This window comes from Alligator sinensis, unplaced genomic scaffold, assembly GCF_000455745.1.
Source record: "Alligator sinensis unplaced genomic scaffold, ASM45574v1 scaffold992_1, whole genome shotgun sequence".
In the NCBI taxonomy this organism is placed as follows: domain Eukaryota; kingdom Metazoa; phylum Chordata; order Crocodylia; family Alligatoridae; genus Alligator; species Alligator sinensis.
The window spans coordinates 187,674-206,379 of record NW_005842422.1 but is presented as its reverse complement, the minus strand read 5'-3'; the positions used below and the strand labels follow the sequence as shown (position 1 = coordinate 206,379).

The 18,706-nt window shown below is 42.9% G+C and overlaps 1 long non-coding RNA gene across 1 annotated transcript in view; it reads left to right on the top strand.

Moving 5' to 3' along the window:
- Positions 1–9,337: 9,337 nt before the first annotated feature.
- LOC102378720 overlaps positions 9,338–18,706 on the top strand; it is a 15,014-nt gene continuing 5,645 nt past the window's right edge. Inside the window, exons 1-3 of the long non-coding RNA XR_001358560.2 lie at positions 9,338–9,364; positions 13,667–13,884; positions 14,401–14,531. This is a non-coding gene — a long non-coding RNA (uncharacterized LOC102378720). The remainder of the gene's footprint in view (positions 9,365–13,666; positions 13,885–14,400; positions 14,532–18,706) is intronic.

The following is an 18,706-nucleotide window of genomic DNA, read 5'->3' as shown; positions in this document are numbered from 1 at the left end:
CTAATTCTGTCACCCCTACCCAAGCTGAATAATATCTGTTTCAAGTGATTCCCTTTATTCCAGTGAAGGCACTTTTAGAGTAAAGCATTGGCAATGCATAGGGGGTACATGTGGGTGCACATGCACCCCCTGAGATTGGCTGTACCCCCTGAGAGAAGCACCGGTGACACTTCTGGTGGCAATCAGCCTCTGGGGCACCCTCCCCCCCTGGGTTGGCAATTGACCTCTGGTGTCCCCCCAGTATTAGGAGGCACCATTTGCCCATGGAGTAAAGGACTACTCAAAACAAGGGCAGCAGAATCAAACCCATTAAGACACACTGGCCGCATCTACATGAAGTGCTGACTGAACAGTAGTCCTAGTAGTGTCACGTGGCAGAAAGCGTGATGTGAAGCTACTGTGCAATAGTCTCGGGCTACTGAGCGGTCACGTCATGAAAAAGCCATTTGGCAAAGCTACTGCATGCACGGTAAATCTGGTTAATCTGCATTCATTTAGTACTTGTATAAACAAGTGCAGTCAACGTCTTGTGCATATGCAGGCACTGAGCTAAGTACACTGGCTTGTAGCCAATCACATTTCCTTCATGACAGATACAGGAAGCTCTTGAGACAATATGGATCAATATCCTGCAATGACCAATATGTCACTTCAGCATACAGGTAGGAATGGAAGTAGTTTAGTAGGAATGGAAGCATGTTTTGCAGGGTAATGAAAATACTAACTAGGAAAATGTTTGATGAAGATTTTCAAAAGGATTAAAGATTTTGGCATGCAATTCCCAGAAGCTCAGTGGGTCCTCTTCCATCAGACCCTACGGCAGAAAAAAGAAACACTCAATGGGCTCATCCCCATGAGTGCATTTTTTGGCACCGCAAAGCCATCTGTAGCACTGCAAACGACATGCACTGCACATGCAGGTGTTCACTGCATTGCTGATTTACAGCACAGTGGATTTTTTTGACACCAGGAGATCCCGGTGTCAAAAACTGCACCAAAAAAACTGCGGGGTGGCGCACTTGGCACCCAGGTACACTGCCTGAAACCAGAGCCTGGCTGGCCAGAGCCATGGTCTGGCTCCTGGCCAGGCTCTGTGCACCTGGATCACCACTGCTGTAGCCCTGGGAGGCCCCTAGTACTCTAGGTAAGGCTGCTAGGGCCAGCCCAGGTGCTGGCTCCAGCATTCCCTACCTCAGCTGGGGCAATTTGGCACATGCCACACAGTGTGCATGCAGAGGCATGCCCAGGGACAACTAGCAGCAACACAAATTTGTGCTGCTGCTGTTTGTCCCAGGAAAAAATACATGTTCCCATTCATGAGGACACATCTAGTGTGCCTTTAGTTGGGAGGAGGATGTAAAAATAAGTTTCATCCATTTTTTATTTTCCTGTGGTCAGGGCTTATTCCAAACAGGGAGCCAGTTCCTTCCTGCCTGAAAATTTGTCCCAGATACTGGGAAATGTCAGAACTTTGTGGAATCGCAGGCATACCCACTTTCACTCATCCACACCCACTACACAGGGTGTGGGTGATGATTCTTCCAAGAGATGGATGTTATGCCAGGGGCATACTGAAAGAAAAAGGGACTTGGAAGTTTGCAATCCCAAAACGTATACTAAATGCTCAATCTGGCCCTACAAAATGTCCCCTTTGCCATGTACCAAAATGACTTTAAAGCTGTGTTAAAGTGGCAGCTGCAAAATTCCCTCTGCAATAGAACTGTGTGGTTGATGGAACAACCAGGTTTATAAGCCATCACTCTGTAGGAATGAAATCTGGACTGCAGAATACTGTAGCTGATCCTCCCCTTGAGGAACAGGCCACAGGAAGTTGTTTTTCTTGATGTAAATAAGAGCACCACTGAAATGGCTGTAATTTAAGGAGCAATCTGAAATGACCCTCAGAGGCCCTAGGGCTATGGGGTGCACAGGCACCTTGTAACACCACCTCTGCCCCCCCAAAACATGCAAGCAAACTGAATGCAGGCATTGAAAATGGGTCTACATCACTGACATAAAATCTAAAAATTAAATCAGAATGTTTAAAATATTTTTATAGTTGATAATTGCCTTGTTCTCACCAGGAGATATTAGAACACAGAAATTTACGATTTTTAGTTTGGTTCAAAAGTTTCCATACAGTTTTTGATTTTTCATCAAAACAAAAACACTTTGTTTCAACGTGCTTTGGAAATTAAAACGTATGCTTTCTCCCCTGCCCATTTACTCTCCTTCCCCCTCTTCCTTCCAATCAAAGAATCAAAATGCTGAGAACTGAACATTTTTCATGTCAAAACAAATGGAAATATTATTTTCTCCTTGCTTCTTTAAGTGACATTTATCCTATCAATATAACATTCAATTGCCCTCAAAGAAGAAGCAAGTTTTTTGGATTAAATTCATAGATTCATAGATTGTAAGGCCAGAAAGGACCTCAGAAGATCATCAGGTCCAGCCCCTCTGCACCAGGCAGGAAAGATAACTGGGGGTCAGGTGACCCCAGCAAGGTGACTGTCTAGTCTCCTCTTGAAGATTTCCAGTGTAGGCAATTGCACCACATCTGGAGGGAGCTTATTCCACAGTCTGGACACCCTGACTTTGAAGAAGTTTATCCTAATGTTGACCTTGAATCAATCTTCCAGGAGTCTGTGGCCATAACTCCTGGTTTTCCCCTTGGGTGCCCTGGTGAACAGTTGTTCACCGAGCCCTTGATGTACTCCCCTAGTGTAGCGGTAAGCTGCTACCAGGTCCCCTCTCAGCCTTCTTTTCTTCAGACTGAAGAGCCCCAGGTTCCTCAGTCTATCCCCATATGGATGCCTTTTAAGACTCTGATCATACGGGTGGCTCTTCTTTGGACTCTCTCAAGCTCATCCATGTCCTTGTTAAAGTGCGGTGCCCAGAACTGGATGCAGTACTCCAGCTGTGGTCTCACCAGTGCTGAGTACAGTGGAAGAATCATCTCCTTGGTTTTGCTGGAGATGCATGGATTGATGCATGCCAGAGTATTATTTACCCTACTGGCTACAGCATCACACTGCCGGCTCATATTCATACTGTGCTCTATTATTACCCCCAGGTCCCTTTCATTCATGGTACTAGTCAGTTTGGTGCCGCCAAGCCTGTAGGTGTGTTGGGGATTGCTCATCCTGAGGAAGAGCACTTTACATTTCTCAACGTTGAACTTCATCAGATTCCAGTCCGCCCAACTTGCTAGCCTGTCTAGGTCCGCCTGTAGCTGTAGCCTATCTTCAAGCATGACCACGCTTCCCCATAACTTGGTGTCATCTGTGAACTTCGCCTGAGAGCTCTTCACCCCCTCATCCAAATTGTTAATAAAGATGTTGAAAAGTACTGGACCAAGCACCGACCCCTGTGAGACACTGCTGCCCACTTCTTGCCAGGATGACACAGGTCTGTTCACTATGACTCGATGGGTCCTATCCTGCAGCCAGTTTCTCACCCACCTGACTGTCTTGGAGTTAAGCCCACAATCTTCTAATTTTCTCGTGAGGACATTGTGGGATACTAGATGAAAGGCCTTTTGGAAGTCTAGGTATACAATGTCACCCTGCTTTCTTATGTCCAGGTGGCAAGTTACCTGGTCATAGAAGGAGATGAGGTTGGTAAGGCAAAGCCTGCCTGCAATGAAGCCATGCTGGCTGTCATTCAGAATCTTACCTTCTACAGGCTTATCACAGATAGACTGCTTGATGAATATTTTTAGGATTTTCCCTAGGATGGAAGCTAGGCTGATTGGCCTATAGTTAGCTCCTGCCCTTCTTATGGATGAGCACAATTTTGGCCCTCTTCCAGTCCTCAGGGACTTCTACAGAGTGCTATGAGTTGTGGAAGAGTTTCACCAGGGGTTCTGCAATGACTTCAGCCAGCTCCTGCAGCACTCTCAGATGAAGATCATCTGGTCCTGCTGACTTAGATATGTCTTATTTTTTTTATTGATCATACACCAATTCTACAGTAATAGTAGGAAGGTGATTATTCCTACTGTGCTCATCCTGCAGTCTACCTGGCATTGTTTTTCTCTTGCTCCGGTGAAAGACTGAGGTGAAGTAGTCATTCAGGAGTTCAGCTTTCTCCTGGGTGCCGGTAACCAGTTCTCCTTAGTTGTTGAGCAATGGCCCCACACTCCCATTTGTTTTCCTCCTGTTCTCTATGTACCTAAAGAAGGACTTCTTGTTGTCCTTGATTCCTGTTCCTAATTTAAGTTTGGTTGCTGCTTTAGCCTTTCTTATCTGTTCCCTGAAAATGGAGGCCATTGTGGAATAGTCCTCCTTGGGGCCCACCCCGAGCCTCCATTGTTTATAAGCCCCCTTGCTTCTTTCTTAAGAGGACCGTGATTAATTTTTAGTTTGATAATATGATCATTTACATCAACTAAGGAACTTGTTTTTTCAGTGAAGTCCAGCTCATTAAAGAAGTGTTTATTTTGAAAAATTTAGCAGGAGGCAGTTTTCAGTTCGGATCTGATTCTTCACTGTCTTGCACCTTGTATGCTCATTTATCCCTGTAGAAATAAAAAGCAACATGCTATAACTCCAATTTCATATTATTTCACTTTTACTTTGCCCAGAAGTGAATGGTTAAAAAAAGTACAACATCATGAAGAACAAGGCTCATTATTGCAATCCTGAAACTATGCTTTTGTCTTATGAATGAAGCTACAGAATGAGTGTTTCCGCACCACAGAATTAACTTAAGGGAACTATTTTCGAGGACTTTCCTTATTGTCAAACTAACAAGTACAATATGGGAGAGTCCAGATAGGCACACGTGTGGTTTGCAGTGCTGCTGGGTGGTGCATGTAGCAGCAGCGTGTGCCACCCCAAACTAGAACCTGGCTGGCCAGAGCTATGCTCTGGCTGCTGGCCAGCCTCTGCATGCCTGGATCATTGCTGCAGGAGCCCTAGGAGGCCCCCAAGACCCCAGATAAGGCTGCTGGGGCCAACCCAGGTGCTGACCCCAGTGTCCTCTACCCCATCCTGGGCAACTTGCTGTGTGCCAGAGTGTGCATGCTGGGGCATTCTCCAGGGACAACTCTAGGCACATATTTGTGCCACTGCTTGTTGTCCCCAGGGAATGCGTGTTTCCACTCATGGGGATGTGCCCCATGGCACCTGATATATCAAATCTAAAAGTGGGGTCTTTGCTGCATGGATACAGGTTTGGGGTTCTGTGTCTAGGATCACATCACTTGTCATCTTTGTATAGTGTTTACATGAACTTTAGAATGCTTCTGATAAGAGGATTCCTCACTACTGTACAAACATATTGTTCAGTTCAACCCTAAGTTTAAACAGAAACAAGTGTCCTATAAAAACAAAATGACTAGAATGCTGTAAAATGAATGGTCTATTCAGTTTATTGCTGCGTAGCATTAGGAAAAAACCTGTCAATAAATTCTCTTACTAACACTGTCAACTATGAAAAGCTCTTGTCCTCAGAAGTATTGAATAGAGTTGGATAGATTTTTTTTCACTAAAAATGAAGTTTGGAATCAGTTAAAGTACATCATGAAGTCATGGCAATTTTAGCCAATATTTTCAGTGGAATGACACACACACAAAAAAAAGATTCTGAAAACATTCAAAACGTTTCAACAATTTTTAAAATGAAAGACTGTTTTTCCATTTTGTTTTTACATCTTTCTTACTCCTTTATTAAAAAATGGATTTAAAATATTTTAAAGGGCTCACACAAAAACAAAAAAAATGTTTTTCTTAGTTGGGATATTGGTTTCTGATTTTGGGCCTCCTTGAAGATATTGACTTTTTTTTTTTTTTTTTTTTTTTTACACACACACTTAGGGTCACTCAGAAACAATCTTCTTGGATTGTCGGTTAACAAATCCATTTGTTATGCACAGTTCTACTGCAAAGTGCCCACAAACTTCTCCTGAAATCAAAGGAATTCAGAAGTGTAACTAGGAATTTTGGAGCCCTGGCTGGGATGTCTTGGGGAGGGAAGTAGATCAGTGCTGGGAGTTAGTGGGGAGTACTTACCTCCTTGCACAGGAGCTGTTGCTGCTGCCAATGACAGAAGCCCCCCAGATGTGGGCTTCTCCTCCAGCTGTGCAGGCTGTGGTGAAGCAAGGTCCTTGAGGCAGCCAGTCTGGACCTCCTCTGAATCTGGACCCCCTCTGCACCTGGGATTACCCATTATTCCTTTAGAAAATTATGGCAGTTTAATTCAAGTTCAAGTGATATATTTTCCCCTTTCTTCAGGATTTTTCTAGGCAAGAGGAAAATGAACACCACTGATCGGATTCTCTTTCCATTTCCACTCTGCTCCATTGACTTCAATGAAGATGCTCTAGTTTTCTAGCAACTTATATGGGCCCCGCTTTTGTAGTACATGGGTATCTCACAACCAGCTATAGATTTACTAGGATGCTGCAAAGTAGGGCTGAATTATGACCCCTTTTCAAAAACAGGTAATTGAGTCAATTTAAAGTTTCTCAGGAAACAAAGATGATAACTGAATTCAAGCATTTCTCTAATGTTCAGGTCTGGGTCTAAATCACAACCTTATTTTTTCTGATTTCTACTGCTGTAAGCAAGAATGGGCACTTATGCATTCTAAGGTAGTCTAGTCCTGACACAAACTGTTTTACTGTGTGTTCAAAGTACACTTATTGTTGCATTACTTGAAACTTTTGGTCTCGTCTGCTATAGGGAAAGTCATGTGTCTTCAGAAGCAGTTTGTCTACCCTCCTATTGAATGTGCCAGGGATAGCCTCGTTTTACATTGGTTTCAACAGAGCAAAGCATGGGTAGAGCAACAGGAATGAAAGAGTTAAAACAATCTTAGGGCTTTCAAAGGACCTTGTTTCTTAGTTTAATACAAGTAAGTGTTTATAATATCCCTGAAACACTGCCTGTTAGGAGAAAAACTAACAAAAGATTAGTATTTGAAAAAAAAAAAAAAATCCTCAACCAAAACATTAAAATCCAAGGCTGATCATATAAAAGAAATGATGTGTTAGGCCTTGCAGTCAAATGATTCATTTCCTGTTTCATTAAAACCTTTCTTCCCCAAGTATAAGTGGCTACTGCTATGTTCTGCCCTGGAGGGATGTGAAGTGTACTAAATGGCAAGGGACTTAAATGCAAGTGTAGAAACGAGTTAAAGGAATGCTATTTGTGTATTTCTGCATTCAAAAGGGAGATGGGTTTCTTTTGTATTCACAGCTTAAGGCATGCTTTTTCTTTCTCTCTCTGTAGCACACACACACACATATATGCAGGAATGGGAGGATCTAATATTTTAAAAAAGGGGTGCAGATAGTGTGGTATATCATCATATACAACACAACACATTTTCTGTAGTTAAATAGAAACTAGAAGCTTTACTGATATGATGGGAGGCTAGCATTGCATTATTCTGTTTAAGATCAAAGCAAACACAAATATAACTATTGGAATATGCACTAATTTGCTAGATTATATATAAAGTTTACCAAACCACAACAAACTAGGCAAAATTAGTCAAAATACATTGTGTCATTTGTCCTGTAGTCATTATGATACATGTACATTTCTTACTCAGATTTATAAACTGAAACCAAGCCTTTATGATCATCTTGACAGTGCCTCCAGCACTTCACACACAATTTCTATACCCGAGTTAATATTATCACAACTGAGGTAAGGTTTTTAGTTAAAACAAACAAACAAAAAACAAAGGCTGTGAAATAAAAGAGAGAATGGCTAACAAGAATGGCTAACAGAAAGCAAAATTGCTCAAGAAAAGGTCATTTGAATAGTAGAACATCAAGACTATTAAACAGAACAGAAGGTTGTAATATCTGTGGAGTGGAGAGATTAGTAGGAAACAAGGAGATGACAATGAGCCATGAAGTCATTTGGCTCAGCATTGCTTGAATAGAAATGCTGCTGCACCTCCCATGCAGTTAGCTTTAAAGTTTGGATGGAACAGGAATCAAAGAGTTAAAACAGTTGGTGAATCACTGCACCCACCCTTGATCTGCCCCTAAATGCGGACACATACCAAGCAGTGCACCATAACACCAAAAGCCTGTATAAAACATAGATAATTGTAAGCTTGGTATCAACATAATTTTGCAGGCCAAATCTTATTTCATGCACCTCAAAATTAACCTGGGGCAGACGGATACTATCACCTTACAATAGCATATTGTGGGATAAGGATATTTTATCTTGATGCAGTTTCTTTCTGATACAGCCTAGCTGTGCAACTGGGCAGATTTATAATCCAAAAAAAAAAAAATGTCCTGTAGGATAAATTGTTAAGCATTGATTTTTTGATTTTTTTTTTTTTTAGTATCAGCTGTTATACCCCAATTTCCTTGAGCATTTCTCAGAACACTCAGGAACAGAAATGATGACTTGTCCAAAGTCACTCAATAGTAGGAGAGGCAGGAATACCAGGTCTGGCCAAGACACTGTTGTCTAAGGCAGGGCTGTCCAATTTTCAGGCAGCTAGGACCCATATGCTTCATGGGCTGCAGACTTGAGGGACCCTTGCCCTGAAGGCAGTCCCACCCAGGACTCTCCTGCACTGCATGGAAGCTCAGCATGACCCCTCTCCCAAAGCCATGCATGCACCCTGGATCCTCTTCCTCCCTCCATGCACCCCTCCCCAGCCACACATTCATCTTGTATCCCCACTCCTCCCACCTGCACATGCTGTACTACCTCCCACCCCCAACCTGCAATTCAGGCAGCCTGGCTCCCCTTCCCAGCCCACCTGTAATATCTAGCTTCTGTCTTTCTTGTGTGCAGTGCAAGCAGACCACACCTCTCCTCCTCTGTATATGCAGCATGGGCATAATACCCACCCCTGCACATGTAGTTCAGAGTGCTCTGGTTTCCTCACACTGTGCTCCCAGGACACCATAGGGAACACTCATTTATAGATGTGTCTACACCACCATCTGCAGTGTGGGTGCAGACACACATAGCATTCAAATCATTTCAAAAGGTCACTCATTTGGAACCACTTCACAGTTGTATGAAGTGCTGTGGCTTCAATTCTATTCTAGCATGACTTGTAGTAAGCAAATGGGGAAGTGAGTCTAGTAATGATGCTTGCAACTGCAACAGGTGACCCTTCCCCATTACTTGGAGGAAGGAAGAGTAGAGAGAGGCAGAGCAGATGCACCCTGCAAGGACTCCTGTTGATAGGGCTGCAAGGCTTAGCCTTCAGGTTGCAGGCAGCAGAATACTGGGCTCCTGAATAGGGGATGAGCAGCACCTGGGCCCTGTTAACACCAGGCCAGGTCAGGTGGAGGGGAAGGCCCAAAGGCCATATAAGCCAGAGCCTAGAGCCCAAGGCTCAGAATCTCATAGCAGAAGAAGTTCTGCAGGTATGTAATGGATATGTAGGCATGCTATATATCTTATGGGGACTTACATTATGTTTTTTGTTGTTTGTTTTACACTAGAGGACTAGATTGTGGCTGCAGGGGAGGAGACCATGTAGCAGGGTGCCTGGGGTACCCTTCAAAGTGGGCAGGCAGAGTAAGCTGAGCTAAGGCAGAGAGGACTAAGGCCCATGTATGAACACAGTGAGGACTGGAGGGGTAGGTGTCCCAAAGGATGCCTGGCTTAGGATTGGGAGGAGGAGGAGGCCTAAAGGGGCTGGTGTTCCAAAAGTGGAAGGAGGTCTAGAGGACCTGTACCTGAGGCTGAAGGTCCAGGCACAAGAAGGGCTGAGGTCAAGGGCTGGATGCCTGAACAGGGTGACCAGAAATAGCAGGGGTCACAGGGGGAGTCCCCTAGAGACACTCCATATTGTGAGAGGCTAAGACTCAGAGCCCTTACAAAGTCTGGGACCCAGTGGGCAGCTGGGGCTAAAGCCTGGGGAGGGTGAGGGGGCAAAGCCTGGAGGGTCCAGTACACCTGAATGAGTGAGAAAGAGAGACTGGACCTGGGGAGCTGAGACAAAAGAAAAAGAGAGAGCCCTGCTCCAGTTAGGGTGTGAGGATGAGTCAACTACAATGCATAGGGCAAGATAAGGCACCAAAAGCCAAACTCTAGGTAGCCTCTCCAAATTTATTAACTTTTGATATTAAAGCATGGCAGGAAAGAAAGGAGACCTGAGAAGGGGAACTGGAGTAGAAGAATGGGCTTAGGGTGGCCCCTTGGGGCTATACTGCAACCAACCAGTGAGGCAGAGCCTGTTACAGCACCCATGCTTTGGGAGTCCCAGGGGGTGGGTGGCTGGGGGAATTGTCACTTTTCTGCTTTCCTTTGTTTCCTCAACATGAGTTCAATAAACTTGAATAGCCTGTAAATTACTGGAGTCTGCCTGACTTCTGCAGGGGGTTGGAGAAAAGGGGAAGTACTCGGACCCAGGCTTTTTGGTTCCCAGGGCTGGGGTGTCATGATGATGAGCTGTCCTCAAGAAGGAAGTGAGGATACAGCTAGCTTTAATAATAAAAAAAAAAAAAAAAAAAAAAATCAGGTTTCATTGACTAAGCAGTGTAAGAGAGCTTGTTGATAAGAAGTGCCAACAAAAAGGAGGAAAAGGGGGTCGGTAGATTTCTGGTAACACACCAGAGCAACCAGGTGCAGCAATGTGAGGGGGTGAGGAAGAATGCAGCATGGGATGCTAGCGGACAGATCAGACCTTTGTCTCAGCATGCTTGGTGTCCACAGGAAACACTGAAGCAGTTCAGAGTGCACTGATTCAAAATAGTACTTGATTTTTCAGGTATGTTTTTGAACCATTCTGGACAGCTTTAAAACAGTTTGTGTCTGTGTGCTTTAGGGTTAAACATTATTTGAGCCCTTCTAGGTGTTGTATGTGTCCATGCCAATAAGGGACCTCAGCTAGTTTTAAATGAGTTTTGGTGGGAGTCGGAATACAGCATGGGTTAATATACCTTCCTGAGAATGGATGTCCAGGGGATGTTCTGGGTGGAAGTTAATTATGTGGTTAATTATGGGATTTTTCATAACACTTGCTATAACCTTAACTCGGATTCCATTGAAGATAAGGGACGTGTACCATCGATTTTTAATGGGAGCAGCCAGTTCTGAATATATTTGGAAATCTCTCCCTTAATTGTTTAATCCATCTCTATAAGAGAAAATGTCATAGGACTAATAGGTACCCAGTTCACACTGGAAACTCTTGAGAACTGAATGTTTAACTCCCGCTGGTTTCATTGAACATTTCCCATTGTGCCCCTATCTCCTTATTACTGCCCTCGGCCTCCTGCTCCCTTCCTCCTAATGCTTTTTTCCACTCACTTATTGTGTTTTGTCTGAATATTGCTGTGAGTTCTGGACAGCAGGGAATGTAGCTGCATAAAAATGTGTACAGCACCTGGCAGCACGCAGTCCCTTTCCTGAGATGCGATTATAGACATTCCCAGAAAATGAAAACTTAACAGCAACAACCACTGAACCTTGAAAGCAACTTTTTCTACAATATATTCCATCCTAGACCCCCATCTTCCACAATTTTTTTTTTTCTTGACATAGGATCAAGCTTTTAACCCCCAGACAAACCCAGGAAGAACAAGAGCATATGAAAACTCCCTATGAATAATGACTTTAAAAGATTCAGGGGTCATTAAAAACTGGACAAATATTCTGATCACTTTGTATTGTAGCTGAAGTTTCAAGCCCATTTAAACAAAGAATTCTTTTACATCACTGTGGCAGCATGAAAGTGCTTGAAGTGGGCATACGTTGCATATACACCCAAATTACAATTACTTTCTAAAACCAGAGTGGTGTAAAGACTGTGTAGTATACAGGAGAATTGGGCCCTCACTTCTCAAAGTGCTGCTTAGTAGTGTTGACTTTTTGTGGATATTCACAAGAACCATCACACAAATGCTAATAAATGTGAATGCGGAAAGGAAGAAAAACTGGCCAACATAAATTCAAATTGGGCCCACTTTCACTAACTTTAATGTGCTCTGGATCAGGCCACCAAAGAACATTTTGTACTATTCACCCAACTCTAAAGAGGTTACATTAAAGGGATCACACCAGTTTTCCCAAGTTTCCTAGTTCTTCCAGTGTGTCACAAAAGAAACCTTGAGACCTCTTGGTGAGAGTGGCTATTGTTCATATGGAATTTGAAACATATTTCTAATTTGTGAAAGGAAGCCTAATTGCACATACTATACAAATACACACACCCCATGTGGAAATAATAAATGTGTTTATGATGGAAATGTTTGCTTCCTTTATTATTTTAGGACTTTGTCCAGATTTGAAGCAATTGTTTAAAACATGAAACCGATTCTTCTTTCTTTATTACCACATTTAGTTTGCTATCAGCTAATAAGGCATCCATGCTTCTTATTTTTAGGGTATTGAATTGTTGTTAAATATGAGAGTAGTTTACCCATAAAAATGCGTAGGATTTTGAATCTTAGCCAAGTGGAAGTTGAGATTTGACAATGCTTTAAAAGTCCAAAAATTCTACTGGATATTGAGTACTGTATTCATTTTTCCCCCTAAATCAAGAATCCAATTTCTAAGCTGGAATTTCTCTCAATAAATAATACCAAAAGTTGTGATAACTGTCTGCTTGGGCCCCGTTTATGAATCCCTTAACTTCAATGGGGCCACTCAAGTGAGTAATTATTATCAGTTCAGGGAAAGGATGGCATAATCTACTTCTCAGAATTGTTGTCAAGACACTTCTCTTCTGCTTCTTGAAACTTGTGTCCAAATTTAGTTTTGTTCCAAAGATACATTTTAACGCATTTGTGTGTTGGACTTTGCAGGTGCCAGAGTAACTGTGTACTTGCAAGCAGGTCCACTTAACTCAATGGTAGTAGCATGACCAATAGGATAGACCTCGCCGATCCAGGCAGCCCAGCTTCCACTGTTGGCTCTCCCTTTGGCCTACTGGATGGCCATCAAAGTCAATGTTACTCAGTTTGTAACACAATTAGAGCTGTGGCAAGATTTTCAGGGGAAACTTGGTTTTCTACAAAAATACATCTTTGTCAAATCAACTTATTACACAAATCGAAGTTGAACTTGGTTGAACTTGATCTAGTTGGGGGTGGTCCTGCTTTGAACAGGAAGTTGGACTAGATGACCTCCTGAGGTCCCTTCCAACCATAACTTTTTATGATGTGTAATCAAGTTTGAACATTTCAAAATTAAACAAATTGATCTTCAATTCATAACAACTTTTTCTTTAAAATTTCTTTTTGTTCCCTTTTTTAAAAGTAATATAAAACTGTTCACATTTTGGAAATGTAACATTTTGTCCTCTGGTCAATTGAAACATTTGATTTTATTTGAAGTGAGGGATTTTTTTATTTTGGCCCAAACCAAATCATACCTTTTGATGTTTTGGAGCTGCCTGCTAATTGAAAAGCTCAGCACAGTTCTAGTGATGATGCTTGCCTGCTTTGCAGAGCAATTGCCTATCTGAATATGGGAGGACAAGAGTTTAAAATCCAAGATATTGCTTCTTTATGAAGGTTGGATTAAGGGGACTCAAAGGATGAACTTTGGGATCAACTCAGGACAGTTGATCAAGAAGCTTTCAATGAAACAGCTTTTCATATGGAAAAGACCATTTTGTTGAAACCAAATATGTTTGTAAACATGCCCCAGTTTTGGTTTTTTTTTTTTTTTGTTTTTTGTTTTTTTGTTTTTTTTTTTTGTTTTGTTTTTTTTTTTAGATCGATAGATATCAGGAAAGGTTTCTCAGTTCCCAGACAGAATTTCCAGTTAGAACCAGGGGAAGACGCACCCAGAACAGACACTAACTTTTTTGTGGCTAAGCTACTCAGCTGGGATGAAGGACAATGGCAGAGAAGAGAGTTGGACCTGGTTCTCCCACAAGAGGAGGAAATGTAATCTGTAACAGGAGCCACTCAACATGGGACGAGGTGTAGGTGTAAGTATGCCCAAGTATTTGATGTCATAATTTTCCTTAACATTCCCTTAATTTTAGGCCCATGTCCTGAGCTCCCATCAGTATTACTGAAACTCCATACATGGGCTGGGGAGAATGATCTAGCCCATTTTTAGGATGGGTTTATTTTTATCTTTTTGGAAGACGTTATTGCTTCCCTTCCCTTTTTATATCTCTTACCAATGAGAAAAGAGAGTGACTGAAATAACATGGTGGGTAATAATTACTTCTTCCCTGGGAGACTAATTTTGTTTTGTTATTGCTGAGACAAGCCTAAAAGAGAGAAGATAGAACCTCCCTGCAAAGGTAAAAGAATTCCCAGGCTGTGCCAGACACTCTTGAGAAGTTCTTTTGCTGGCTTTCCTGTAGGGTGGGAGAAGCAGCATTTGGCTCAGAGCGTCAGCTGACAAAAATAAAGCAACCAAACCAATAAAGGGGGAAGGGAGGGCGGGATACTTGTTTAAAAATATATCTAAAGTCATTGTCTTTCCTGTAAAGGAGTTTGTTTGGCGAGAAATGGATCTCTCACTACAGGCTTCAATTTAAACTGGCTGACCCAGAAGGAAGAAAGTGCCTGGGAAAGGAGCAAAAGGAAATAAATAAGAAGTAAAAAGCAAATGGAAAAGAAGGTTGGTCTTTCCTCTTCTAAAGATGTCTGGGCATGATGGGATTTTTCTGCCCTGCCTCTTAGTAAGCTAAGTGATTTGCATTTATTCTTACTTTATGGTAAATGGCATAATTCAGAAAGTGACTGCATAGCACTATCCTTCATACAGTGTACACTAAGGACAATTGTTCAGGAAGAGCTTATTCACTCTGACATCCAGTCAGAAGCCAGTTATCCAGCTCTAGTCCCCATGCCATACAAAACATCATCTCCTTCTTTCCACTCCCCTATTCTGCCATCCTTCCCTTGATTCCATCGCACTCTCCTTAATCTATCCCCTTTGCTTCCTTGCTTCCTTGATCTCTGTTTCTCCTGCTTAGCTGAAATCCCTGTATTTGCCATGGTCCCCGCACTTTATTTTGAAACCAACTGCAATGTTTGGGTAAAAATCATCCTTGTGTAGAGGGCCAGCAGAAAGCTTATGCATCTCATAACTACAGTACTATTAACAGAAGTTTAGTGGGAGTTAACTAGTAGATAGGCCTTGTTCTAGGTCCATGCTTCTACACAGGAGTGAATTTCTCCCATTGATAATACAGTAAAAGCTCTGTTATCTGGCAACTCTGGGGAATATTACTTTAATTAACTGGCATATGCCGGTTAATTAAGTGCCCAAAACAGGCATCCTTGCCTGTTCAGGCCACTGTTTCTCCCACCGCTTTTCCCATGCAGGCCCTGTGGGACAGGAAGGTGGGCCCTGAGCAGCCTGTTACGCCTCTGGGCCGTGGGAGCTCAGCAGCGCAGGCTGCTTTGCCCTGGGCAATGGGGGCTCAGTGAAACGAAGTACCACGGTGGGTACTTCTGTTTTCACTTTACCTTACAAGCTGGCATGCCGGTTAATAGAACATGCCAGCTTATTAGGCACTGGTTAATGGAACTTTTACTGTATTTATATAGTACTAATTCAAGCATTTGTAAGTAAGGCCATAACAATCTCCAGATTAATATCTCTGATTCTCTACTAGACCCATGCCATAAGCCTATGGCATTATATCTTCCCTCGGGTCAACAGTGTATCTTCCTTTTGGTCAACAACTACCATGTTCATATCAAGGGTGGAAGAACCTTATCAAACAATGTATGAGGAACATCCTGAGCCTGGACCAAACCAGAACAGTTTTCAAGTTTGTAATACCTCAAATTCAGCTACCCTTCACCCTTGTGACCCATCATCACATCTCTCTATGTTGACATCCAGCTCAGAGATTCAGCAGCTGTGTCATAGCCCCAACAGATTTGCACACTTTGTTCTGGGTAGTCAACTGTCTTCTAGTCTTATGAATTGAAGAGCTTTGCTAATAAGGCAGGGGCAATGGATTCTATATCATCTGTGGGCATGTCTCTACTGCAGTGCAAGATGTGACTCCAGCCTGTGTAAGATGTACTGGAGCTCACTTTAAGCAAGCAGGCTCAGGAACTGAATAGACAGCAAGGTATTCAATGTGGGCTGAAAATGTCACTTGGGATATTGGGCAAGTATTCTGGCACTTAGCCCATCCTGAGCTCCAGTTGTTATAGCTACACTAATGCTCAGGCATGAGCTCACTCATTTAGTGGCTCAGGTGCATCTGCAAAAGCTACAGTTATGCTTCTGGATCACGCGGGTGACCTGTAGAGTTCACAGAGTCAATAGTCAAATGGAGGCCAACATCCAGAAGAAAGGATTAAGGTTTGTCAGGGCTGCACAACATTCTCCCCCCTGACTCCTCCCTACCCTCCTGGCTCATTGTTTCACCGCTTCATAGAGAGAAACAACTATTGACGTGAAAGTTAGGAAATAGGATGGAATGTAACTAACAGCAGAAAAGGGAAAGGAAACCCTAAATATATTTTGATAAGAAATATCCAAGCACAAAATGCTTTACCAAACCCACATTTTAAACATACTGGGTGTGTCCACATAAGCTGCTAACTACACAGCAGCTGAATAATACTGTGAAGTTGCTCATCACAGCACCACCAGTGCTAAGAAGTTACTGTGCAGTTTAATTAAGCTACTGTGCAGTAGCATCACTTAAAAGGTGTTCGTTGGTGCTACTACACAGTACCCCCGGTTCTGCACATTTATTTAGTACAAGTATAAACAAGTACTAAATAAATGTGCATGCTTGTTTATACAAGCCTATATAAAGTACTAAATAAATGTGCAGTAACCACTGTGTGGTAGTATCTTGTGTAGACATGCTCACTGAGGGGGACAAGCTGAATACTTCCAAAAACTATTTGTGGACATATCTTTAAATAAGCAGTAAGGATTCACTTCTGTCTCAGACGGCCAGAGCCGACTCAAGTTGCGTTAGAAATTGGTCGTACGTTAGGGCGGGCTGGTGAATGGAGAGGCAGACACAACTTATTGGTTGCAAAAAACTTTACTCACGCCGCTTGCAATCACGACGCAGGTGGTCCGGTCGTCTGAACAACCACGTGAGTTGTTCCAGCTGGCAGGGCCCAAGCCAGTTAATCCGTCCGCAATTCGAAGCTGGTGAGGAAAGGGGTACGTCTGGGATTGCGCTCGGTGACGGGAAGAAAGATCAATAGGTGATCAGTCTATCAATTGGCAGCCGCAAGTCAGATAACTTCAGAGGCACTCTGCAGTGTGCTCAAAGCTCTTTGACTTGGGTGGAAGTCGCGTGGAATTTTAAATGGCCAGCGAGCCAATTACTAGCTGCCACGTATGAATAATTTAGCACTGGCCAATAGCGGGGCACAAATTTACATTCGAATAGCGGGAACTCTTTGCACTGTGCATTTCTGTGCTGCAAAGAAGAAATGCATCCTGCAAAGGAAACTGCAGATTGGCGGGAACTCTTTCCTATACGCGGGTTCTCAATTGCAGCAGAACACTCTGAAGTGCAAAGAGCTCTCATGTGACCAGGAAATTCCATAGTGCCGAGGCACAAAAATCACTGGGTTGTGACATGCCCCCTTGCCGATGGCACAACTGGAATTTCAGACACATGAGCACATTTTAAGGCTTTCTTGCTTCGGGATTCACTGACCTGGCAAAGCTTTAACAACCTATATATATATATAAGTTACGTTATGTTAAATATAAATATAAATATAAATATAAATAAACAACTTAATAGACCGGTCCTTTTAACAAATACAAAATACAATAACTTTAAACATATAACAACAACTGTTGATCATCGTCTGATTGGAGAACATCCGCTTGGGACTTTCCTTGTCTAATAGTTGGTCCGTCCTCTCCTATAACAGACAATGTCAATAAAACGCCTAATAAAATGAGAGAAAACAGTGTCATAGTAAGTCCTGAGCAAATGGACATTCTCTGTCTCAGTGTCTCCTTTACCACCATCACTCTATGGATCCGAATGAACTGCAGTGTGGTAATCAGGCTGTTGTGGGTTATCGCTTTTGTTGGGGCTAAATCTGTAGAGAAAAGAAAACAACAACAAAACAAAACAAGAGAGAATCATAATTGGATTTACGGTAAGGATACTGGGTGAACGTCGGAACGGCAAGTCATCCAGTTGTGATGAACTATGATAGGAGGACGATCAGGTTTCTCCTCTAGTTGGACTGTCCTGACCGTTGAACTGTTCCTTTGTGAACTTGCGGGTGAGACTGATGAGGGTGAGTTATCGAGATCCACACTAACTCATCTGGCTGGAACTTGGGCTTCCAAGGTGGAGGTTCTTGGACATTGGCTTCATCCCATAAAGGCTTAGTGGTGTTCAGCGAGATGAAAACATCATGATTTAGCTTGGTCCAGTTCTTAAACGTTCATCCTCCTCTAAGATGAAGTTGTTCTTTATACAGGCCTATGTGCCTTTCCACAACGCCGTTGGACTGCGGGTGGTATGGCAGGTGAAGATGCCATACTACGTTGTGAAGACGAGCAAATTTGTCCACAGCATTAGAGTTAAACGGAGGTCCTCCGTCAGACTGAATCTCGTGAGGTGGTTGCCAGGTGGCAAACACAGCAGTCAAGGCTGCAATCGCAGCAGTGGCGTTGCTCCTCCGTAAGGGAATAACCTGTAACTGTCTTGTTCCCAAGTCCACAACAACTAGTCCTTTATTTGGCGGTTTAGACCCTGGGAGGGGTCCTAGCAGATCTACCTGCCAAACTTTTCCTGCCTGAAACTGCGAAGAGTCAAAAGCTCCGATCTG